Below are 27108 nucleotides of genomic sequence, written 5' to 3' on the forward strand. Positions count from 1 at the left end.
CCTGAGGTGAAGACCGTGCGCAACGACGCGCTCTTCCCGCGAAAAATTGTGGTTGGTATGGAAACAGTAGCATGCCGTCTCATTTCCGGGACGAATATTTTTCGTAACTCAAACACCAAGCAGTCACCTGACTCATATTCTTTCCTTACTGTTTCAATATGTGGACATTTTTACATCATATATCTATATACAAAAGTAATACAAAGCCGTCTGAACGCAAAATATTAGTACATATCAATAATATATAGGATCGTCTGCACCGACCTTACGCACTATGTGTTAGGCTTCATTGGCGCCCGCGATATCGGCCGGCGGTTTCGTCGTCCCATGTTTACGGTTTTGAAAATTATGCTTTATTCATAAGTAGCATTCGGTTCATTCACTTCAACATATGCCAGATGAAGCATTAATCTGTTTGAAAACTAAATGATAGGAGTTTCAAAACAAACATGCAGAGAAACATGTAATACTGTAATGAACGCTATCGCACCACTTGTTTTATGTGTTTTAGTATCTGCTCTGCAGTATTTTTCTTGGTAAATTATATCTAGAAAACTGGTATAATAACAAATGGTTGAATTATTGCAGAAATTATGTACTGTTCACTAATAATTATCATGGAATGGATTTTAGAAAGTATGCGACTGTGTGAGCCAGGAGATGACCGACTTCTATTATCAAGTGAGCAGTGGAAACTTTTGGGAGTTAGTGGCCAAGGGAATTGCTTGAGGATAGGAAGAGTAAAACAGAAAATACGTCATCGTATTGAAAGGCTGAGAAAGACGTCACTGTAGTAAAGGTATTAGGGAAGTGATGAACCTGCTTATGGTAGCCTGTCCCCAGACCACTGTATTAAACTTAGCAATGGACTCAACTGCTGACATTGCTACAAACATTAACCAATAACCTCTTTGGCCTCAGAATGTATTTCCGAAGCCATATACAATGGCCTAGAGCTAGCTAGCATAAAAAGAACTGATGTCCTCGGGATGAAGGGTTAATAGGAAAAAAGTTCAGACGAATGATTAACCGATTCACTACAATGACGTCTTATTACTACGATGACGTCTATTACGCTACATTCCTGCCTCTTCAGGTAATTTAATTCGGCTTCCGGCAGACTTGTCCATCTGGAATAATAAATACAACCTTTATTAATCGCACCACTTCATGAGATCTCTTCTCAGCCAACAAATCCGTCTGATGGTTGTGAGAATAAAACGCAGCATTTAAAGGCGTAGGAAAATATGGTACTGTACATATAACATTAAAAGAAGCCTTCACATCCAGCAGTATGTCATTAGGTAAACAAAATCATCTGATGGTGGCGAGAATTAGACGCAACACGGAGTGGGAGGATGAGGCAGATATAACGTTAATAATAGCCTTTATAACCAGTAATATGTCACGGGGTCAGTAAAATCGCCTGGAAGCAGCAAGAACAAAACGTAAGTTGACTAAGTGGACGTACTGAAGGCATTAACCTCAACGGCCCGAGGATGTCTTTTCCATTTTAGTTTAGCTAAAGTAAGATCGTTTTATTTAAATTTGCAACAAACATCGTACGAAGACTCTAACGAAGCCGTCTAGTTTGAGACATCTGTCTAAAACTGAATATATATAATTGTGTGAAAATAGTGAGAAAAAGCGAAAAAGAGGTGATTACTAGAAGGGAGTTAGGTAAGTTGGGAGTATACTTACATCATACTAATGTTTGGGTATCGCTGGAAGGAGTCTGAAGACAGCACTATACTGTTGTTGCCCAGTAGCCTGTGTGGGAGAAACATGGTGCATAGATGAGCCCCTACACATACAGTTACACACACACACACACACACACACACACACACACACACACACACACACAAATAGAGTACATACACATTCACGAAGCACACACACACACACACACACACACACACACACACAAATAAGTAGCCTACACATTGACTAAGCGCGCGCACGCACGCACGCACGCACGCACACAAGCGCGCACACACACACACACACACACACACACACAGGAGACATGATCATGCCACATAATTGCATATCAGGGTAAAAGAAAATAGACATAAATGAATATAATTATAACCTATGGGGAAGCATCAGCAAGAGGACACTGCAAAAAACTGCATAAAAAAGAGAGGCGATAAAGACGTAAGGAAATTCAGTTTCCCAAATAGGGCAATTGATCAGTGGAATGCACTACCGAATGAAATAGTGTGTGCCAAAACTATTCACAGATTTAAGGGTATGTTTGATAAAAATGGTTTAATATACGGGACAGCACGAGCTTGACTCATTCCTCTAGAGATACAATTAGGTAAGAAGAATTAGGTAAGAACACACACACACACACACACACACACACACACACACACACACACACATTCGTGCAATCATAATTATAAACGCATGGTGTGCCTTACAAAGCAGTAACTCGCTGGTCTATGTATTGAGGTACGGAGGTGAGGTTGGCGTTCTTGCAGTGAAGTCGATCACCCAGCCGACACAGGCAGTAATCCGGATACCTGGTCAGATCTGCAACAGCGACAAAAAGAAGAAAGGCTTTGAGTAAATGCCAATCGACTTCACGAGACGTCATTAAGCACAATGGGTCCAAACTTCCCCAAGGCTACAAGTAATATTGTATTTTACGTCCACGTCCTCAGTCATACTGCTGGTTGAGCATACACAAGAGGGAAATATATTTCGTTTAAGAGTTTGACCGGTCCGAAAACAGAACTGTCTTTGAGTTGGGAGCTGACCGTGCTGCTGCAGCACCACAGACTCCCACTCAGAACAGGGGAAGCGGGAGTGTCAGACTCAGCCAAGTGAGGCAAAATGAAATGTCTCTAAATGGTGTATACCATGGTGCATAATACATTTTCAGAGGGGCCATTAGATAATCTTACAGTAAGTAAATGAAGTCACTGGTGCTATATTTTTCCAGAGACATTAATTGTAAGCGAACTTTATCCTGTCAACATATTGTGCAAAGCATCCTAGAGACAATGCAAGGTTAATTCCTCATGCATTGAAGTGACTTATTTGTCATAAAGACTTTTGTCAAGAAGAACTGACAGAATTTGGTGTAAGATTACTGGTATCAGTAAACTGGCTGTCCCGGGCATTGTTATTTGGCGTATGTATCTTTTTAAAACCTGTTAAACATAAAAACAATATATATATATATATATATATATATATATATATATATATATATATATATATATATATATATATATATATATATATATATATATATATATATATATATATATATATATATATATATATATATATATATAAAATCAGTACCACTTGAAACATAAATCTCTTCTGTACTCTTTGTGCCCCAGACAGTGATATCCAACATCCATCCATCCATCCATTGCCAGACGCCATGTATCCCAAACGGGTTGGTCAAGGGCTTAGAGTTAATTGTTTTACAGGGAGGGGCACTAATCCTTCACCAACCCCACTTGACACGTAGGGATGCCAACAGCATCTGGTGTTCATTTCCGTGCGTGCATATCAACTTTAATCACTCGAGTTGTTATCATCTCATACCCAAAATACTCCACTGAATGATGTTACTTTGACTGCTTATTCAAACGAATATGTAAATGGCGCCAGAAGATGTTTTCACATCAAGTCCAGAGAGGCCATATATGTTATCTTATTTAGTCCAAGGGACCACAGAACAAAAACGTTTTGGAACCGCTGGTGTAAACAAATAAAATCATCTAGTGGTAGCAACATGTATATGTCTTCACAAACATTTTTTTCGCTACGGAAGGTCCTTTCTATAATATATAAAATAATCTGATGTTAACAGGAAAGAAATAGTAAGAGAGACATCGCTGAACAGACAAGGTTGGTGGAGACTGCTTCCAACTTTTCATTACCATAAGTCTCTGAGTGACCTGCCTCAAATTCACAACGAGGGATCCTTCCTTGGGTGAATAAAGTCACCCAGTGGAAGCAAGAAGATATTAAAGAACAAAAGAGGTGCTCCAGGCGGTTCCAAGATGCTGAATAGGACAGCAACATACCATTTTTGTTTATCATCGAAGGATACTTCCTAAGATGGATACAATCACCCGGTGGTGGCCACAATAAGAAGACTACACAGTCCCACGACTTTGGTGAGCAGACAAAACAACGCAACACCATTTCATATTCTTTCCCCACAAGGTCTTTCCATAGGTGGATGAAATCGTCCATGTAGCAAATTTAGGTTTAAGAATGGCGACAATAGAGTGGCTGTAAATAATTCCCCGAACCAGTAGCAGAAAACAAGTCACAGTGAAGTTTTCTCCACCTGACTCCTTCACTGAGCAATAGCAACCCAGAAATTTAGTCTTGATTTATAACGCCTGCTCTCTCTCTCTCTCTCTCTCTCTCTCTCTCTCTCTCTCTCTCTCTCTCTCTCTCTCTCTCTCAGAACAAAACAACTCAAGATGTTTTTAGCCGATTTAAACCATGCTTGGTGAAGGGATTAATGGTAATCCGGTGAGTAAACCTTTTTTCTTTTTTAAGAACACGTGATCAAAGGTCAAGAAGGTCATGGCCGCACGGCTATGTCAAACGTTGACCTTACAGGATCAACCTGAAGTTTTTATGCAGTTCTGACAAGACATGCGGAAAAGGTTGGTAGTGAGGCAAAAACAGACTTATTCACTATTGAAAGGAACCATAGCAAGGCAACAATGGATTGATTTAGTGTTGAAAAGAACCATAGTAAGGCAAGAATGGATTGATTTAGTGTTAAAAAGAACCATAGTAAGACAAGAATGGATTGATTTAGTGTTAAAAAGAACCATAGTAAGACAAGAATGGATTGATTTAGTGTTGAAAAGAACCATAGTAAGACAAGAATGGATTGATTTAGTGTTAAAAAGAACCATAGTAAGACAAGAATGGATTGATTTAGTGTTGAAAAGAACCATAGTAAGACAAGAATGGATTGATTTAGTGTTGAAAAGAACCATAGTAAGACAAGAATGGATTGATTTAGTGTTGAAAAGAACCATAGTAAGGCAAGAATGGATTGATTTAGTGTTGAAAAGAACCATAGTAAGACAAGAATGGATTGATTTAGTGTTAAAAAGAACCATAGTAAGACAAGAATGGATTGATTCAGTGTTAAAAAGAACCATAGTAAGACAAGAATGGATTGATTTAGTGTTGAAAAGAACCAGTCAAAAGTCATGTTACAGTTCTAGGTCAAAATTCGGCTCGCCTGTATGTTTTCTAAAAAATAACTCTATCTATCTATCTATCTATAGCCCGACGCCCTATTCCCGCAAAGGGTGGCCGCAGGCAAAACACCTCCAAGTTGCTCTGTCACCCACCATTTGACTACCCTCCCCCAACTCACCCCCCCTCCCTCATATACCTCTCAACTCCATCCCTCCACCTCATCCTCGGTCTACCCCTCCCTCTCCCCCCCTCCACCTCACCTACATACACCCTCTTAGTTAGTCGTTCATTCTCTATTCTCTCCACATGTCCAAACCACCTCAGTGTATTTCTCCTAATCTTCTCAACCACATCCACATCCACCCCACAACGTTCCTTCACTTCTTCATTCGTCAACTTGTCCCTCCATGTCAGTCCACATGCTCCTCTCAAGTAACTCATTTCCACTGCTCTCACTCTTGACTCTTTCCCCTCCTGCAAGGTCCACGCCTCGCTTCCATACGTCAGGGTAGGGATCACAATACTATCGTGCAGTGACTTCTTAACTTCCATACTCACCTCCCTATTTCTCATCACTACTTTCAGTGAACCAACAATCTTCCTTCCATGCTGTACCCTTTCACGCACTTCATCCCCCAGAGTTCCATCCTTACTCATCACACTATCCAAGTACTTGAATGCACTCACATTCTCCATATCCTCACCACCCAACCTCACTGTACATTCTGTGACTTCATTCCTCTCAAACAGCATAACTTTACTTTTGTTTACATTAACTTTCAGCTTCCTCCTCCTACACACTGTCCCAAATTTATTCACCAAACCTTGCAACTCCCATTCATCTTCACTCAAATATACTGTATCATCAGCAAACAACAACACCGGAATCTCCCAAATCTCACCCTCACTCATTAGGCCCAGCCCCACATCCACTGCCCTACCTTGCACCTCCTTTACAGCGCCATCCATGAATATATTAAACAGCCATGGAGACACCACACAACCCTGTTTCAGTCCTCCATTGAGATAAAAGAACTCACTCAGCTCACCATCCACTCTCACCGTAGCCCTAGCTCCTTCGTACATACTCTTCACAGCACTCAACAATTTCCCCTTCACTCCATATATTCTTAATACCTTCCACATACCTTGCCTATCTATTTTGTCATAAGCTTTCTCCAAGTCCATGAAGGCAGCGTAGACTTTCTTTCCCTTCTCTAGATACTTCTCCACTAAAAATCTTAGAACAAATATCTGATCTACACACCCTTTTTCCTTCCTAAATCCCCCTTGTTCTTCTCCAACTAGCTCCTCTGTCATATGCCTGACCCTATCAATGAGTATTCTACCATATATTTTACCAGTCACACTAAGAAGGCAAATACCCCTATGGTTACCACATACTTCTCTCTCCCCTTTTCCTTTGTATAAAGGAACAATTATACCTGATTTCCAGTCCTCTGGAACCCTTCCCTCTTCCCAAGCCAATCTACACAACTTCCATATCCACTCCACAACAATCTCACCCCCATACCTCAGCATTTCACCTCACACTCCATCAATTCCTGGGGTCTTTCCCATCTTGATCTTCTTCATTGCTTCCACTACTTCCGCCCTGCTGATCTCTTCCTCCCTCCTCTCATCTCTTCTTCTCCCAGCCATTTCCCAACCACATATACTCGCACTGCTCTCACTCTCTACATTCAACAAATCCTCAAAGTGCTCCTTCCATCTCCTCAATTTCTCTCTCTTCTCCACCAACAATCTATTATTCATATCTTTCACTCCCCTACAATTTTCCCTTTCACACTGCCTTACTTTCTTTACCTCCTTCCAAAACAATTTCTTACTCTCCCTCCATTTCACACTCAGATTCCTCCCAAACTCTTCATCCACTTTCTTCTTACTCTCCTTCACCAGTCTCTTCACCTCCCTTCTCCTGCTCACATTTACCTCTCTCTTCTCTCTCTCATCTTCTCCCCTACCTCTACTCGCCAACCATTCACTATATGCCTTCTTCTTTTGTTCCACAGCTCGTTTCACCTCATCATTCCACCATGCTGTCCCTTGCACACCCTTGCATCTCCTCCTCACTCCACAAACCACCTCACACGCAGCGCCTATCTCTTCCGTGAATATCTTACATACATCTTCCACCCCTTCCATCTGCTCTAGCTTATACCTTCCCAATCTTTCTTCCACTATGCTCTTACACTCTGCCATTTTCTCACTATCTTGCAATTTCTCCACTCTTCTCACAGGAGCTGTTTCCTCCTGTCTTGCTCTTCGTCTCCTCAACCATTTTCTTTGCAGCTTTACCTTGGCCATCACTAAGTGATGGTCCGAGACTCCATTCCCCCACCCTCTCCACACTCTTGCATCCAACACTTGTCTTCTCATTCGCTCATCCACACACACATAGTCTATCATTGCCTTTCGTTCAACAAGTTCACCATCCATCCTCCTCATTACTCTCCATGTATACCGGTGGATCATCTTATGCCGAAAGTAGGTGTTGGCTATTGCCAACCTCTTACCAGCACAGATGTCCACCAAAGCACAACCATTCCCATCTACTTCAGCTGGCACACCCCACTGACCAACCACTCCATCCACTCGTACATTCCCAACTTTGCCATTCATGTCTCCAATCAAAAACACTCTCTCACTCCTCTCATATTTGTCCATACATGCTTCTACTCTAGCCCAAAACTCATCTTTCACTCTTGCCACTCGGTTCTCTGTCGGCGAGTACGCACACACCAGTCGCCCACGCTTGTATACCTACTTTCATCCTCACCCATACAATCCTTGCACCCACTGTTCCATACTCTCTTATATTCTCCTTCCACTTCTTGCTTATCATCAGACATACTCCCTCTCTTGCCCTCTCATTCTCAGTAACTCCTGCACATATTCCTAAACCGTATTCCCATTCTCTCACCCTTTCACCTTCCCATTTAGTTTCAGTCAGTCCACATATATCCACTCTTGCATCCTCAAGCACCTGAACAATCTCTCTCTCTTTTACTTCATTATTCACTCCTCTCACATTTCAAGTTCCCACCCTAAGAATGTCCTTTGTCCGTTCCTTAGTCCTCAAAGAGTTTTAATTCAGTTTTAATCAAACTTGGTGAACAGATTGAGAGTGAGACAAGGATTATACCTGGCATTATCTAGAATGCTAGGTCAAAGGTTAGGTCACAGTGAAAAGTCAGAGGCCAAGGTTTTAGGGTAAAATTAGCTCAAACAACTCTGATCTGATTTGAGCCAATCTTGGTGTTACGATTAAGAGTCAGGCAGGGACGAAGGGGTTCAGTTTTCATAACAACCAAAGGTCAAGGTCACATGACAAGGACAAAGCTTGATCTGTTTGAGTGTGAAGAATTAATCTTAAAAATTTCGGACTGATTTGGATGACACATGGTGGATGATTTAAGGATCATCCAAGAGGTAGATCTGTAAGTTTTCAGAACAATGGACCAAAGGCCAAGGTGCCGCACGACACCAGGCATTAAGCCTTATTCAACGTGTGTGTGTGTGTGTGTGTGTGTGTGTGTGTGTGTGTGTGTGTGATCAAAATAACTCGGAAAGTTTTTATATGATTTCAACCAAACTTAGTGGAAAGGTTTAGCACTAGCTATTAAAGAAATCCTTTGTTATTTAGAACAATTGTCGAAGGTTAAGATCACAAAGTAATGTCAATTTGACCGAGCAAATTAGCCCTAAAGAGTTTTTGTCTTATTTATACCAACCATGGCGAGATAGTTCAGGCATAATTTTGAGAGCAAGTAGTCAAAGATCAAGGGCACAGAGCAAGGTCAAAGTCTGATCTGTGTGCCTGTACGTAAACAAAATAAGTAAAACACTTTTAGCTGATTTAGACTAAACATAACGGGGAGGTTGAGGGTCAACCAAGGGCTTTATCTGTGGCTTTTTAGAACAATGGGTCAAAGTTTAAGGCATATGTCAAGGTCAACTTAAACAGTGTTAAGCCGATTTAAACGAAATTTTGTGGAATGTTTCTGGGCAAGGAACGAATAGAGAAATTGGATTTTGAAATCCAATGTCATCCTCACAGCCAAAGAAAAAATACAGTGAAAACCTTCCATCTTGTGTCAGTGTGAGAGGATAAAATGATACTCATTGCTTATCCTTATTTGTTGTGAGAAAAAACAAGTCTGCATCCACCACAGGTAGGAGGAAAAAATATTTATATCGTCCGTCGATGCGACATATATAATGTTATGGAAAACAATCATTTAATCATCGTTTGTCAGAGGAATAAATTGTCTATCTTCCAATAATGTGAAAAAAAATTATAAATTTCAGTTGCTTCACCAAAGACGTAAACATTTTTCAAGACGTGTAACATCCCAGAGCGGCAGGTGGGGATCCCTACAGGAGGTGCACGGGGAGAGATCCATTTCCCCCCACTGGCAAAGTAGATTGCGGTAGAAGCCAAGAGGGTGCTGGCTGGGGTATCCTGTTGTGCAAATAAAATAATTTCCCTGGATCATACTTGCTGGTGGGAGTGTGGGGGTGGGAGGTGGTGCACTGAGTCAGGTGTGTGTGTATGTGGGGAGGGAAAGGAAATGATTATGGGTGTCAGAGGGGGTGGGGGGCAGTGATTTGTATCTGAGCTTTCTTTATGTGATGGATGTGTGTAGGGAGTGGGGGATTTTTATAGTTTTGATTTTGCTCTATGTGATGGAGGTGTGTGTGTGTGTGTGTGTGTGTGTGTGTGTGTGTGTGTGTGTGTGTGTGTGTGTGTGTGTGTGTGTGTGTGTGTGTGCGCTTGGGCTGGGGGGGAGGAGATTGTATTACCCTTGCTTTATGTGATGGAGGTGTGTGTGTGTGTGTGTGTGTGTGTGTGTGTGGAAGGGGGGGATTTTGTATGTAACCTTGCTTTTTGTGATGGAGGTGTGTGTGTTGGGGGGCAAGAAGGAGGAGAGGAAGATAAGTATATTGTGTAGGGATGGAGAGGTGTATGTCGGTTTTTGTAACCTGATATATGTGTTTATATGGGATATGAAGATACGAAGAGTGTTGTGGAGTGTCGTGGGAAGAGGGATGGTTACTGAACAGGGAAAAAATTCCCATAAGTACATTTGTCAACATCATCTCCCAGTTGATGGCACTAGCAACAACAACAACAAAAACAACACACACACACACACACACACACACACACACACACACACACACAATTAAAGTCTCCATCAGCCTCTTCACAAATACACATTTTTTCCAAGTGAGAAAAATCTGTTGGTAGCTGGAAATTAACTAACTTCATCATCGGAGTGAAGAAGCTGAATAACGGGAAGTCACTCTTAATCTAAGAGAGAGAGAGAGAGAGAGAGAGACTGTGTTGTAGAAGTCAAGAAATAATAGTTAAGCCTTGTTATATGAAGGTCTTTTTTTTGGTAAGTAGAAGGTACGAATAATTTAATCAGCCGTTCCAAATGCAGAATAACTTATTCACTAACCGCTACTCTTTGATGAGGTATGTATATGTTTGTTCTAACTACCTGCATACAAATTTCATTCAACTAAGGGCACACTTTTATTGCTGGAGAGATTAGATGCAGCCTTCACTAACCCGTTCACTATGAGAGGGTTGTCCCAAGCTGAACATAATTGCAAGGCGGTTAAAAGGACAGAATAACTACACGTAAACACAGTAAAGTAGAAACTATTCACCTATCCCAGACCAGTTATTTGGGGTGACAAGTGACGAAACTGCCACGGCGAAAACTTTGTATGAAAATTTCTTCCCATTACTTGTGCCTACAGCATATAAAAATCTTATAAACAATAAAGAGGGAATTAATCGTAAGAATCTTTAGATCTATTCACCTTCTTTTGATTAGCACTGCCGATTCTTCTCATGGAAATTCTACACTTTCCTTGTCGTGTCCGTCATACTAAATGTAATTGTACTGTGGAAAAAGTGCTCTCTCTCTCTCTCTCTCTCTCTCTCTCTCTCTCTCTCTCTCTCTCTCTCTCTCTCTCCTTTGTACAGTTGTACAGTTGCCTCAGGGAGTTCCTATACTACCAGTGTAACCTCCTGTCAAAATGTTTTTGTGGCAATGTCGTAGTTGTAGCTTAAATACCTGTGAATGAACGGACATTCGTACTGTAACGACGGACATGAGTGGCGGGTATGTATGCCAGACGTCATAATGGCTGGCAATATTATGTAAATAGGGGTGATTAAAACATCACCAAAAACGTTCACGGTATATATATATATATATATATATATATATATATATATATATATATCTATATATATATATATATATATATATATATATATATATATTTATATATATATACTGTATATGCATTTATGTTTCTATTAGTATTCTGTATTAACATACACGTAATAAATGTTGTTTCTTTTGATGTTTTAATCACTCCCCTGTTTACATAAAATTGCCAGCCATTACGACGTCTGGCATACATACCCGCCACTCACGTCCGTCGTTACAGTACGAATGTCCGTTCATTCATAGATACTTGTTACTTAGGCTACTAATGCGACATAGCCACATCTTGACAGGAAGTAACACAAAGGGTATAGGAAATCCTTGAGGCAACTGTACAGGGGAATGCATTTTACCAAGGAGAGAGATACGTTTGCTGCTGTCAAGTACCATATTTGGGTCTTGAAAGATGAATGGCGGAGAGAGAGAGAGAGAGAGAGAGAATTGCATGAAATATTTAGTGAGAACGTGTGTTTGCGATAATCGATATTTACAGGTTAATATCTGTGTGTGTGTGTGTGTGTGTGTGTGTGTGTGTGTGTGTGTGTGAAATATTAGGTACTAAATGTCTCCGTATGAAAATGAATATTGCACTGTGTGTGTGTGTGTGTGTGTGTGTGTGTGTGTGTGTGTGTGTGTGTGTGTGTGTGTGTGTGTAACTACATCCATGTGTGACAAGTGTATGTTTGTGTGTGTGTGTGTGTGTGTGTAACTACATCCTTGTGTGACAAGTGTATGTTTGTGTGTGTGTGTGTGTGTGTGTGTGTGTGTGTGTGTGTGTGTGTGTGTGTGTGTGTGTATCTACATCCATGTGTGACAAGTGTATGTTTGTGTGTGTGTGTGTGTGTGTGTGTGTGTGTGTGTGTGTGTGTGTGTGTGTAACTATTTGCATATGTGATTTGTGTGTTTCATCGCTTGTTTGTGTGTGTTTGGCGAGGGGGGGTATAACTATATGCATGCATGATATGTGTATGTTTGTGTATGTTTCAATTTCCGATACAGGATGTAACACACTAGAGGTATTACGTGCATTCTGTGTTTGTGTGAATACAAGCTTTTCTTTTTTTCACCTAATGCAAGAAACCTCATTGGGTGATTACGAAGCAGAACTTGAGTAATGGCTTAGCTAAATTACTTACCTTCCATTTCTTTGTATTTCTAGTACTGGTCCTTCCAACCATCATCATTAATATTTCTTCCTTGCTGCTGTATCGTCAGAACACTATGCCCTTTGTTACAGCGTCCGTACACCCACCATCACTAATATTTCTCCCTTGCTGCTGTATGGTCAAAACACTGGGCCTTTCGTTACAGCGAATGTGTTGATCAAGGGGTTAGGGAAGGGACTGGTTGTCTTAAAGGACGCGAATTCGACCCCAGACTGGGGCATGCAATTAAATGGTGATCTGAATTTCCTTAATGATCGCTCACCCAACGACTTCATTTATCACAACATTTGAAATACTCCCGGTTCAATGTGCGTTGGTATTTTTAAGGAATGAGGTACCTAGCATTTATATGGCCTGTGAACAACATGATTAAGCCACTGATATGTAAGTGTAAAAGCTCTGTCTTTTTTGTCCAGAGAAATGTTGGAATTCGCAGGATTTCATGGACACCATGCTACCATGTTCTGTGAGGTAAAGGATCGGTGAGAAGAGAGTCATGAGCTATATCTTCACAGTTATATATGAGAATATTACATTAAAGGGTCAAGCGGTCACCTGGATAATTTTTCTCATAATCTGCCACTAATGTAATCTTAAATTTAAGTGACTACAAATGTAATCACTGGGACTATGCAGGTAGAGATGTCATCCTCTACCATGACTTATGAGTTCTTTTCTTCAATAAAGTAACATTATATCGATAACAAGAAACAACATTCAGAGTGTGCAACACCCGCTCCCACCTATTGATAAAAAGGACCTGTTATCTTGACCTTTCACCAACTGCTCTCAAAGTCGCAGTACTTCACTGCCGCTTGTCCCTTAACCCTTGCAACAAGTTTCATTCAAAAGTTTAATAGCTCATGGAGTCATTATCTGTGAAAGCCAATGATTTGGGAGATTTGTTTTCAAAATTTCCTGAAAATTTTTGAGAACTTATCCATATATTAAGGACTGCTTTTGTTCTTATCTACTGGGAATGAAGACTGGTTAGTGTAGCATTTTCTTTATCAGAATAGTTACTTTGGGGGCTATTTAATTATTTCACCCCAAACTAAGGAAAAGGTAATTTCAAAATTCATATAAATCGCTAAGCAAAATAAATATGTGAACTGCTCAAACCTCCAGTGCTGAATTTAGTCTTGTGTCAGACATACTCGTAAACTATCTGCAATAGCGATTTCTATGAAACCAAAAAACATCCCCAGCTCTGCCATCCACCCACAGGAAATATGATAAATATATAAAAAAAATAATTAAGATAGACAGATGGATAGACAGACAGACAGACAGATATAGATAGATAGACAGATAAATAATAGGTAAATAGATGGAGAGACAGATCTGAAAATAATAAACTTCCTCTATGCATTTTTATCTGGTGTAACAGTATATCACATGAATAACACGGCATTAATTTGGGACATATGATCCTTTTTATATCCACCAACGAAGTTGGAGGAGGTTATGTATTTACCTACGTTTGTCTGTGTGTTTGTTTGGCCACACGATATCTCGAAAAGTTCATAATGAATTTCAATAAAATGTTGTGGAAGGGTAGGCCATGGGCCAAGAAAGAACTGATTAAATTTTGAGTTTGATCGGGATCCGGATCCGGATCCTGCTATGGCATTGGAGGAGGAATGCGCTCTGCGAGTGCTTTCTAGTTTATGTTGTGACGAAGGAACCACAGCCCGTGCAAATGTTCCCTCAGGGAGAGAGAGAGAGAGAGAGAGAGAGAGAGAGAGAGAGATCCAGTCGTTTTCTTTATGCAAGGATGAAGGACATAGAGCGCTTAAATGACCGGAGGCCAGAGGCAGAGGGAAGTAATGACTCAGGATACAGTTCCGATTTGCACACGTGAATGACAGATCATTGGCTAACTCTTGCGGTGGAGAGTTGGACAAAAAGCGTGAGAGTGCGCTGCCAGACGGGTGGTACTCGTTCGCCGTAATAGAGATGGGATGCAAGCAGACAGTTCAGAAGAGCAGTGACCATTGAAGTTGCGACAGTAAAGAAATAAAAATGCAACAACGTGTCTAAGACAGAAAGGTTGAAGAGAGTAAGAGGAAGGGAGTTCATAAGACCAAAAGCCTTTGACTACATCCTGTCATGGTCTGAATGTGAGAAACGGCCCTGCACGTGCTAGTTGTACTCCATACAGGGGCGAATAAGATCCCTGTAAAAAGACAACAGTTGTGCGAGGGTAAAGAAGGCATGAAGCGGGCTTAGCACACCTTATCTCATGGAAGAAGATTTTGCAAGAGAGGTAACTGTGATCATTCGTTAATTCCCAAAAGAATGAAACCCAAGGACAACGGAGGGCTGGGTTGTATGTTACTCAGTATTAAAGGCTGCGCTTCCTGAAGATTTTGACGGGTCGATAGGTGTAGAAACTGGGCTTTAATGCATTAAAAACAGCAAGTTTTCTTTTACCCCAGTCGATATCTGAGCCAAGTCAGAAATAGGTGTTCCGAGGCATCCATCGCCTGTGATCGCTAAAATACATGCTGTGATGGACGCTGTGAGAAGTGAATGGAGAAGTGGTGGGTGGAGTCATCAGCGTAGGAATGAATAAGATTAAATGTGCAGTTGGGAATATAGTTAATAAAGAGAAACAAGAGAGTTGGTGACAGGACGAAACCCCGACGAAAACCATTACTGCTTGATTTAGAAGAACTGTTGCCATCTACAACAGCAGCTATACAGCAGCCAGTAAAGAAGCTAGATATGAAGGCACAGATGGACAGAAACCGTAAGAGGGCAGTTTAGAAATTAAAGATTTTTGCCAGGCCCGGTCGAAACCTTAGAAACGTCAAATATAATGGCAAAACTTTCGTCCCGAAAGGAGGATGACCAAGATTATGAAAGAAAAGTTGCAAAGTCACCACTGGAGAGTTTTTGGCGGAAACCGTACTAGTGATTGGAAAGAAGGCCATGGTAGGAAAGTTTTTTTTTAATTAATTCGAAAACTGTAGAAATACGGAACATTATTCAACTGGGCAATACCTAGTGGGCTAGGAACGATCATCAGTCGACGGGACAGGCTGAATGAGAGCAAACTTCCAGCAAAAAGGAAAGGTACAAACTGCCAGAAAAAGGTGAACGAGTTTACCTAGTCAGGGTATAAGCTCAAAAGCACAATTCTTGAGAGCCACAGGAGGAGGAACCCCATCAGGCTCGCATGTCCTCTTAATACTAAGGCCAATGAGGGCAGAAAGTACATTACTAGAAGAATCTTTATGTCAATCAGGAGGAAGTCAGAGGGCGACGGAGAAGGAGGAACAGCACCAGAATAATCCAAGGTGGCCGATAATATACACTGGTGAAAACTATGCCAACATCTAAGAGTTAATAAAACTAAATAAATGCATCAGTGAACACATAATATGCACATATTTCAATCCGACAGTTCCCTGATGTTTATGTGTTGTATTATAACAGTATGTCCGCTAATTATCACTGCATTAGTTTGGAGTAAAAAATGGGGAAGCTATGCTGTCATCTAAAACAAATAAATGTAAATACATTAATAAATAAACAGTCTTCCTTGATATTTGTGTTTCTTGTTACACCAGTGCATCCCACCAGCAACACGGCACCACAGTGGTAAGGGATAAAATAACTAGTATAAACTGATCCAAGTAATGCTGGTCTGTGTGAAAGAACCCCCCCCCCTCTCGTCCAATGACTTCATATGTAGTCATGGAAATTGTTTGTATTTTGATATTGGATATTTTTCTAACTGAAGTTCCAAAAATTTTGAAATATTTCTTAAGCAAGCTGGGCCTGGCTGCGTTAAAACCGACTTTATTGGTCAATCACCTTCATATATAAAACATCTTTATTAATACCATCACATCAACGCAGAATGAGACTGCGCTGGCATGTAGTCAGCATTGACCGTGGGTATTAGCGCCCAAGGGGCCATATGTGAAGGGATATGGCATGGAGAAGGATTGACGGATATCAGGGAACAGACTATTAAGTCTATGCCAAGAGTTGGTAGCATGTAACTGTACAGCAGACCCATAACTTTCAGTAAGTATATTAATGTACTGAAAGGAATAGCGACTTAGGTTTCTAATAAGGCTGTGAATAAAAATCTTCCCTCTTTTAAGATTATCTTAAATTAGAGAAACTTGACAGAAGAAGAAAGCGTAGATTAATTCACGTCAGCTACACAAGGGTCATTCTCAATCTTCCCAACGTGACCCAAAATATTCGATACTGCATCCAAGTCCTAGATTTTACTGCATAACCCAGGAGCATTAAGGATACATCTGAAAAAGAAAAAAAATCGAGAAAGCTCCTAAGACAAAATCAAACATTGTTAACATTTCACGTAAGCTAAACTGGTGGGACGAAAAATTCAAGATGGCCACCATAGGCATGGGGCGCGTATATCGTTTAGTGCCTAAAATTCACACTTGGTCATGTAATACCACGTTTTATAGGTTTTAAGGAGTGGTAAATCAATTTCTGCTGTTATTCTAAGAAGTCGCTGTAGCTGATATACACTGAAGACGTGCACCACACGCAAAAAATCGGAAATCTGTATTGATAATTTTGCATGAATGTATAAACTAGAGTACGGCATATTTCACCAGATGTTTTTGTTTTTCAGATTGGATACAGATTGAAGAGTAGAGGCAGAAGTACATAGATGGAGAGAATACAGTGTGAATGGAACGAGATGGCAGCACAAGAATAGTGTGATAATGAAGAGAGAAACCTGTACTGTATACAGGAAAAATCATCCAATATATTACCAATATGCCGGGAATCGAATCCGGGACTCGCAGGTGAGAGCCAGGCAGCATACGACTACCCCACGACCAGGTGAAAGTTAACTCACAGTGTCACCTGCGAGTCCCGGGTTCGATTCCCGGCATATTGGTAATATATTGGATGATTTTTTCCTGTGTACAGTACAGGTTTCTCTCTTCATTCTGACTTGCCGTAAGTGCTTGGGATAGATTAAAAGCATCTACTTGCCCGAGTGCCAGGGGGTTAACTCATCCTCTTGATGCCCACAGTGGGGGCGGAGGGACGTTGGTTGCAAGGTTGTGACAATGTGTGTTAACTTTTACCTGATCGTGGTGTAGTGGTATGCTGCCTGGCTCTCACCTGAGAGTCCCGGGTTCGATTCCCGGCATATTGGTAATACATTGGATGGAAGAATAGTGTGATAATTGTGATTTTTGTGATAAGCCAGCTACCTCTGACTGAAGTACTGTTACAGAAAGAGGCCTACCTAGCATATTGAACAATTGTGCTGATCTGAGGGATTGCCTTGATGAAAAGCTATTATCTAAGTGTTGCCAGTTCCGGCTCATAAATGGTGCAAGGAACATTACATCATGCCACCATATTTAAGAAAAACGGAAAAGGGATTAAAAAGAATTGGAGAAACAAGCGCATAAGAAAATCACCTGCCGTTCACAGTACTGTGGGAAATATGTGAACTACAGTAAGATCGCCAAACAACCAAAGCACCAACGTGAGGCGACTCGTGAAGCCGCAGCTTCTAAATTATTATCATCCGTTGCAGCCAAGGCGATGGAGCGAGCTGATAGTTGGGGGGAGACTGCATATACACGCATTCAATATGATAGTGATCTTGCGGCAGCTGAGGCCAAGTACCACCATGACTATCAAATCCGTTTTCATGATGGGCGAGGACTTCAGAGGAAACCAAGGGGGAATCAGGATCAGTTGACACCAGAAAACACACAGGCCTCCGGGAATCCACAACTGTGTGTGATAGAGGACACTTTCTCACCTTTCGGAATTACCCATCACACCATTCACCATTTGCCTTCACAGGTGAATACCGCAAGAGAATGGTCTGCATTGACACTGGAGTCGTGGCATCTATTTATGCTAATGCAGATTGTGGAGTCAAATCAGGTGAGGAGGCAGCTACACGTATCATTGGTCTGAACTACGCTGATGTTAAGCTCAAAAGGAATAACAAGGCTGCATCCATTGGTGCTGCAACCTGCACCGCCACTGTTCGTGGCAAAGACGTTGAGGTCGACCCCATACTTCTCTTCATGCAGATCACATGTGTGATAAAGTACCGATCAGGTATGGAGAATCACCTTAAACATGAGTTTAGCAAACAGCCACCAGCACTATTTGATAAGGGTACAATGCGCAATGGTTGTGTCCCCCCCTGTGGCGGGGGGGACACAATCTGGCCGCACTATGGGGTGGTACTACTACTCTGCGGCCAGGTTGTGTTAGGAAGAATACTGCCACCGTATTCCCTGCGTGTCGTAAAAGGCGACTAAAAGGGGCGGGGTGAGGGGACTAGGGACCCCCTCCTCTGTTTTTTAGTTCCTAAAATGAGACAGGCCAGAGAAAGGGATGGGGGATGGAGTTATCCCCGTACCCTGAAGATTGGGTCTATGAATGTGCGTGGATGTAGTACGATTGAAGCTAAAAGGGAGGAGATCGGGAGAATGTTTGTGAGAAGAAAGTTGGATGTGTTAGCTTTGAGTGAAACGAAGATGAAAGGGAAGGGGGAATCTATGTTTGGAAGTGTGAATGGAAGATTGTCAGGTGTTGATAGAGGAAGGGCAAGAGAAGGTGTGGCCTTGTTAGTGAGTCCGGAAGTACAGCAATGTGTGATTGAATGGAAGGAGGTGTCATCGAGACTGATGTGGGTGAAAGCGAAATTTGAAGGTGAGTTGTGCGTGTTTGTGAGTGCATATGGGCCTGGTAGTGAAAGGGATGAACAAGAGAGGGAGTCTTTCTGGAAAGATGTTGATGAGTGTCTGCAGAGTTTTGGACCGAATGTGAATGTGGTAATGATGGGAGATCTAAATGCTAGAGTCGGAAATGTAGCAGTTGAAGGCGTAGCTGGTATGCATGGTGTGCCTGGAAGAAATGGAAATGGGGAACAAATGATAGCAATGTGTGTTAAGCGAGAGATGGTGATTGAGAATACGCTGTTTGAGAAGAAAGATATTTATAAGTATACATGGGTGAGACAGGAGGGTGGAAGGGTTGTTGATAGAGCTTTGATGGACTATGTGGTTGTGTCTAGGAATGTAATAGGAAGATTGTTGGATGTGAGAGTTCTGAGAGGGGAGGGTGGAGGTATGTCTGACCATTACCTGGTGGAGGGAAAGTTGAGAGTAGGTAAGAGATAGGTGAGAGCTAGGAGAGTTAGATGTGGCAGGGAGGTTTTGAAAGTGAGTGAGTTGGAAAAAAGAGAGAAAAAGATAGAGTATCAGGAGAAATTGAAAGATGAGTGGAACGCAGTGAAAGATCGGGAAAATGGCAGCTTGGAGGAGGAATGGCAGTTGTTTAAGAGTTCTGTGGTGGGGCATGCAGAAGAGGTGTGTGGTGTGAGACGTGTGGGTGGTGGTGTAAGAAAAGGAAGTGAATGGTGGTGCGAGGAAGTAAGTATGGCTGTGGCTGAGAAGAGACGTGCATATGAAGTGTGGCTGCAGAGGAAGGATGAGATGTCAGATGAAAGGTATAAGGAAAAGAGGAATAGAGCGAGAAGGGCTGTGCGTGATGCTAAAGTGGCAGCAGATGAGAGGTGGGGTAGACGGCTGACAGAGAATTTTCAACAGAATAAGAAAATGTTTTGGAAGGAGGTGAAAAGGGTGCGAAAGGGAGAGTCTGGGAAGGAAGAACTAGTAAAATCAGAGGATGGAAGGATGTTAATTGAAATGGATGCAGTAAGGAAGAGATGGGCAGAGTATTTTGAAAGATTGTTAAATGTAGAGGAGGAAAGGGATTGTGGCGGATGGTAGGGTGCAAGGAATAAATGTGTTGGGAGTGTTAAATGATTCTTTGATCACGAAGGAGGAAGTGGAGAAGGCAGTAAAGGAGATGAAAACAGGGAAAGCTGCAGGTATGGATGGGTGTGCTGTGGAATGCCTGAAGGGTGGTGGAGTGACTATTGTTGACTGGTTAGTAAGATTGTTGAATGTGTGCTTTGAGAAAGGTATGGTGCCAATTGACTGGGCAAGTGCTTGTGTGGTCCTGTTGTATAAAGGCAAGGGTGATAAGTATGAATGTACTAGCTTTAGGGATATAAGTCTGTTGAGTGTTGTAGGTAAGCTGTATGGTAGAGTGTTAATTATGAGAGTTAGAGAGGGTACAGAGGAAGTGATTGGTGATGAGCAGTGTGGCTTTAGGAGAGGGAGGGGATGCGTTGATCAGGTGTTTGCTGTGAGACAAGTGTGTGAAAAGTATTTAGCGAAAGGCAAGGATGTGTTTTGGGCATTCATGGATTTAGAGAAAGCGTATGATAGAATTGATAGGGAGGCTTTGTGGACTGTTTTAAGATTGTATGGACTTGATGGTAGGTTACTAAAAGGGGTGAAAAGTTTTTATGTAAATAGTAGAGCGTGTGTAAGAGTGGGAAATGCTGTGAGTGATTGGTTTCCCGTGAGAGTGGGGCTGCGACAGGGATGTGTGATGTCGCCTTGGTTGTTTAATATTTACATGGATGGTGTTGTAAGGGAGGTGAATGCAAGAGTTTTAGGTGTAGGTCTGAGTCTGGGGAATGTTGATGGTGGAGAGTGGAATCTGAAGCAGCTGCTGTTTGCAGATGATACTGCACTGGTGGCTGATTCAGAGGAGAGATTTAGACAGTTATAGTAGGACTCGCGCACGTTTGCGGCTGTGGTGTGGCCCGCACCTGTGTACAGTATTGCCACGTTTTCTATACCGTTATCTCTCTCTCTCTCTCTCTCTCTCCTGGCGGGAAATGTGAGCCACCCTGAGTACTTTTGATTCTTTTATAAGTTATTTATAATTGTGCTTTCATTTGTTAATTTGGTTTTGTTATATTTAGTTGTAGATGGAGTGTCAAAGTTACTGTCTGCTGAGAGGTTTGTTACGTTACTGATTCATACACCCCGACGTAGTGGGGTGTGGGTGTAGGTGTGGGTGGGAGTGTGGATGTGGGTTTGTTGGGGTGGTGGTCCAGGGGGGAGGGGAAGTGTGAAGGGGGATTTGACCTGAGACACCCAGGAGGGATTAAGAAGGGAAGGAAGGGGAAGGGGGGGCTGGATTCACCTACCACGTGGTCAGTATTAGAAGAGAGAAAGAGAGAGAGAGAAATTACGTGTATAGATATATGAGCATCAATAGGAACAATGTATATCAGTGTGTGCAGTATGTACAAAGGAACAAATGAATACAAAGAAGGCAGTGACAGACCTCTCTCTCTCTCTCTCTCTCTCTCTCTCTCTCCTGGCGGGAAATGTGAGCCACCCTGAGTACTTTTGATTCTTTTATAAGTTATTTAAAATTGTGCTTTCATTTGTTAATTTGGTTTTGTTATATTTAGTGATGCCGACAATGCATTCAATGCATGCCCCTCTCCTGCCTCTCTCTCTCTCTCTCTCTCTCTCTCTCTCTCTCTCTCTGTAGGGAAGCTATCTGTCAAGGCCACCGACTGGGTGTGGAAGTGTTGCCGCTCGCGAGTGAATAGTATTTTTTTTTTTTTTTACTTCGGTATTGGCATATGCCTACTATTTTGTCCTACATATTAGCTTATGATTATAAATGTGATTATTCCTCGCCCTTAAAATTATGGTAAAAGCCAGTAAATGTGAGCATTTTTCCCAAGCAACACCTGTACAAGCTATGCTTGGGTCTACGGAGGGGTACGTACTTTATTTTAGGCCAGATTGGGTGTGTAAGTGTTGCCACTCACAAGAATTACATGAATTATTTCTTTTACTTTGGATATTGGCATATTTCTTCTTTTTTCAGGCTCATTATCTTATATCCATAACTGTGATATTATTACCCACCCTAAAACTACGCTAAAAACCATTAAAAGTGACTACAATATCTTTTAGCAACAATGTACAATATTTATGCCATGTTTCAGTGTTACTATATAAATATTTTAAGCATAATAAGATTACTGTTGATTCATCCATCAAAATACACAAGTGTAAGTTTTATTCATCTGAATTTATCGAATTTGTGATGCCTTGTACATAAATAGCTTCCGTTTCACATCGCAAGTTAGGGAAACGTGGCACCATTGTACACAGGTGCGGGCCACACCACAGACGCAAACAGGCGCGAGTCCGACTATAGTAGAGTTTGGAAGGGTGTGTGAAAGGAGGAAATTGAAAGTAAATGAGAATAAGAGTAAAGTGATGAAGTGTACGAGGTTGATAGATGGTAGGGGGATGAATATAGTTTTGAATGGTGAGTTGCTTGAGGAGGTAGATTGTTTTAAATATCTAGGGTCACATGTTGCTGTGGATGGAAGAATAGATGCAGAAGTGAAGTTTAGAATAAATGAAGTAGGAAAGGTGCTGGGAGGAATGAAAAAAGTGTTTAGATGTCGTTCACTTAAAATGGATGTAAAGAGAAGGCTGTATGAGGGTGTTGTGGTACCGACTGCATTATATGGGGCTGAAACATGGAATATGGGTGTAGCAGAGAGGAAAAGTTTGAATGTAATGGAGATGAGGTGTCTGAGGAGTATGTGTGGAGTGACGCGTATGGATCGGGTGTGAAATGATGAAGTGCGAAGGAGAACTGGAGTTGTTCGGGAGATGGCTTGTAGAGTTGAGCAGAGGGTGTTGCGATGGTTTGGGCATATGGAGAGAATGGATGTGAATGAATAAGTGATGACGCAGCCCTGAGGGGATATTCTGCCGCATTTGGTCTGATCAGCTAGTCAGGTCAGGTGCGGGTAAGGGGATGGGTCTGTTATGATGTGGCAGGGGTAAACCAGCTCTGCTGTCGGGCCCTGCTGCGGATGTCACTGATTGCATTGCACAGTTGACCCTTGTGCGGTGTGGTGCGGTGAGGATCTGTCCGTTCTCTCCTTTGGGGCTAAGATGCGAATGAATGTGTTTGAATGGATGAGTAAATAGAGAGTGTGTCGTCCTGTCTCGGCTACCTCCCTTTCCTTGGGGGAAGCAGCTAGGTATATAGATAGATGGACAATGAGCAAAAACAACAAAAATGGTCTTGCCAATGTGCTGAAAGCTCCAGTAGTCCAGATATCCACTGAAGCTCTAAGGAACCCATACTATGTGGCGGATGGAGGACATTTGCTGCAAATATGACATGGCCTGTGGACTGCACGTACGATAATGTGTGTGACAGCTATGTGAATTACATTATCAATAATGCACTGTCTGCATTGATGGCTACACAGGTCTTACCCTGTCAACCAAGGCAGCTGAACAGAAGGCCCCACTGATCGAAATGTCTCTGCAGACATAGTGTTTGATTTCAACACATCAGTCACGGGCAATCAACACTCCAATTTAGCAAATCATCCCTACGTGTCAAGTGGGCTTGGTGGAGGATTAGTGCCCCTCCATGTAAAACAATTAACTCTAAGCCCTTGGGCACCCCGTTTGGGATACATGGCGTCTGACAATGAATGAATGAATAATAACAAGTCACGGTTAATCAGTAGGCTGAACGACGGACTTAATCTGAAGGCGTTGCTTGCCGTCAAAGTCAGGCTGATGCTGACTACTCAATAAATAGCACAGTATTGGCATTTGCTGAGAATATCGCACGACCTGTTAAACCTGTGGCAAAGGATACAGATCTGTTTGTCATGTTGGTTGGTTGGGTCACAACAGACAACAACTACATGCAGTATGCAAGAGACTTTGTTTATAACCTACACAGCATCCAGCAGGCAATGCATCCACACACCCAGCAACATAATTATATTGATAGCACTCGCTATCACTGGATGTGACAGTCTCTACCTTATATGGCACTGGCAAAAAGTAGGCAATGGCAGCCTTGGAAAGCGAGGATTGGAGAACGTTGGATTTTCTTCTTCTTTTTTTTTTTTTAATGTCTGATTCTGGGCAAAAGCTTCAGGGCCCATCTCAACGCCCAGCAGTCCTCCTACACACCTCCACATGTCACCACGTCGTCGCTAACACCCACCGTCCATATTGAATAAATGCTAGGGCTGTCTTATACAAGACTGGTGTAATGGTATTAGCGGGGATAATTTTCCGACATGTCGGCGGCTCTACTGGTAGATCAGTAAAGTCTGTTTTTTTTTTTTTTTTTTTAAATGAAATTTAAATCGGTAAACTGTTCCCTGCCCCAGCCGGGATTTGATCCTGGATCCATTAGGACTGCAGGCGCCTCTCTACCAATTCAGCCACTGCCTCCGATGTGTTTAAGAAGAGCGATGCCAGCCATGAAGAAGTAGCCAAAGTGGGGGAAGTATTCTTATTGAAGTTATATAATGCCACTCCAACATGTACAACACTAGATAAGCTGAGATTTATGCAGTACATGCAGAGGATGAGCAAAGCGTCTAGCAGCTTCCAACTTCAGAACCTACCTCCCACATCCTCAGCTGCAAAGTACCACTCATATCGAGCCTACTTCACAGTTCAGGAGTGGTTGCGGAATGCTGAGGATCGAAATCCTACTGACGGGTTGAGAGCTTCAAGGTGGAATGCTCAATCCTATCTTGACTGACAGACCATTAACAACAGAGCATGTTCTTCTCATTGTGTCATGTGGGTGTAAAAAAAATGTGAGTCAAGAGATGCAAATGTCGGAAAGCAGGACAACTGTACACCTCTGTGTTCCTTGTGTATTGGCCAATATTGTGCTGATTCATGCCCGCCTGATGGAGAAGATACTGAGTCTCCATGCTATACCTGTGACAGTAACTAGTTATGATAGTTAATAATATGTTTTATTTAGATGTAGTTCACAAAGTTAGTGCTGGTTGTTGACTTTAAATGTGTTGAATTTGCCGTTTTGTTTAAAATAGTGCATTACTGTACCTTGTTGATATCCTGAACATTCGGCAATAAATAATTGAAATAATGGTAAAAGTGTTTAATGTGAGGAAGAAGGAACCAAAGGCTGAGCCCGCAAAAGGTTGCTTCCAAAAAATATATATATATATATATATATATATATATATATATATATATATATATATATATATACATACATATACATAAATATATATATATACACATCCATAAATATATATATATATATATATATATATATATATATATATATAGATATATATATATATATATATATATATATATATATATATATATATATATATATATAAGAGAGCCAAATTCAAAATCCTTTCATTTCAAGATGCCTGGACACACTGAGTTAACTCTGGCATTAGAGAGTTAGACAGAAAAGGGATGAGAGTTTGTTGCTAGACGGGTGCTGCAAGTCCGTCGTGTAGGAAGAATACTGCCACCCTATTCCCTGCGTGTCGTAAAAGGCGACTAAAAGGGGCAGGGTGAGGGGACTAGGGACCCCCTAATCTTTTTTTAGTTCTTAAAAAGAGACAGGCCAGAGAAACGGATGGGGGATGGAGTTATCCCCGTACCCTGAAGATTGGGTCTATGAATGTGCGTGGATGTAGTACGATTGAGGCTAAAAGGGAGGAGATTTGGAGAATGTTTGTCAGAAGAAAGCTGGATGTGTTAGCTTTGAGTGAAACGAAGATGAAAGGGAAGGGTGAGTCTATGTTTGGAAGTGTGAATGGAAGATTGTCAGGTGTTGATAGAGGAAGGGCAAGAGAAGGTGTGGCCTTGTTAGTGAGTCCGGAAGTACAGCAGTGTGTGACTGAATGGAAGGAGTTGTCATCGAGACTGATGTGGGTGAAAGCGAAATTTGAAGGTGAGTTGTTGGTGTTTGTGAGTGCATATGGGCCTGGTAATGAAAGGGATTAAGAAGAGAGGGAGTCTTTCTGGAATGATGTTGATGAGTGTCTCCAGAGTTTTGGACCGAATGTGAATGTGGTAATGATGGGTGATCTGAATGCTATAGTGGGAAATGTAGCAGTTGAAGGCGTAGTTGGTATGCATGGTGTGCCTGGAAAAAATGAAAATGGGGAGCGAATGATAGCGATGTGTGTTGAGCGAGAGATGGTGATTGGAAATACGCTGTTTGAGAAGAGAGATATTTATAAGTATACATGGGTGAGACAGGAGGGTGGAAGGGTTGTTGATAGAGCTTTGATGGACTATGTGGTTGTGTCTAGGAATGTAATAGGAAGATTGTTGGATGTGAGAGTTCTGAGAGGGGAGGGTGGAGGTGTGTCTGACCACTACCTGGTGGAGGGAAAGTTGAGAGTAGGTAAGAGATGGGTGTGAGATAGGAATTAGGTGTGGCAGGGAGGTTTTGAAAGTGAGTGAGTTGGATAAAAGAGAGAAAAAGATAGAGTATCAGGAGAAATTGAAAGATAAGTGGAACGCAGTGAAATATCGGGAAAATGGCAGTGTTGATGAGGAAAGGCAGTTGTTTAAGAGTTCTGTGGTGGGGCATGCAGAAGAGGTGTGTGGTGTGAGACGTGTGGGTGGTGGTGTAAGAAAAGGAAGTGAATGGTGATGCGAGGAAGTAAGTATGGCTGTGGCTGAGAAGAGACGTGCATATGAAGTGTGGCTGCAGAGGAAGGATGAGATGTCATATGAGAG

General features: G+C 41.8%; 1 pseudogene; it reads right to left on the minus strand.

Moving 5' to 3' along the window:
* Window positions 1–27108, minus strand: part of LOC145418325 (relaxin receptor 2-like) — a 305418-nt pseudogene that overhangs the window by 183513 nt on the left and 94797 nt on the right.

This window comes from Coenobita brevimanus, chromosome 113 (assembly GCF_032717465.1).
Source record: "Coenobita brevimanus isolate Jiangsu-jjx chromosome 113, ASM3271746v2, whole genome shotgun sequence".
Lineage (NCBI taxonomy): Eukaryota > Metazoa > Arthropoda > Malacostraca > Decapoda > Coenobitidae > Coenobita > Coenobita brevimanus.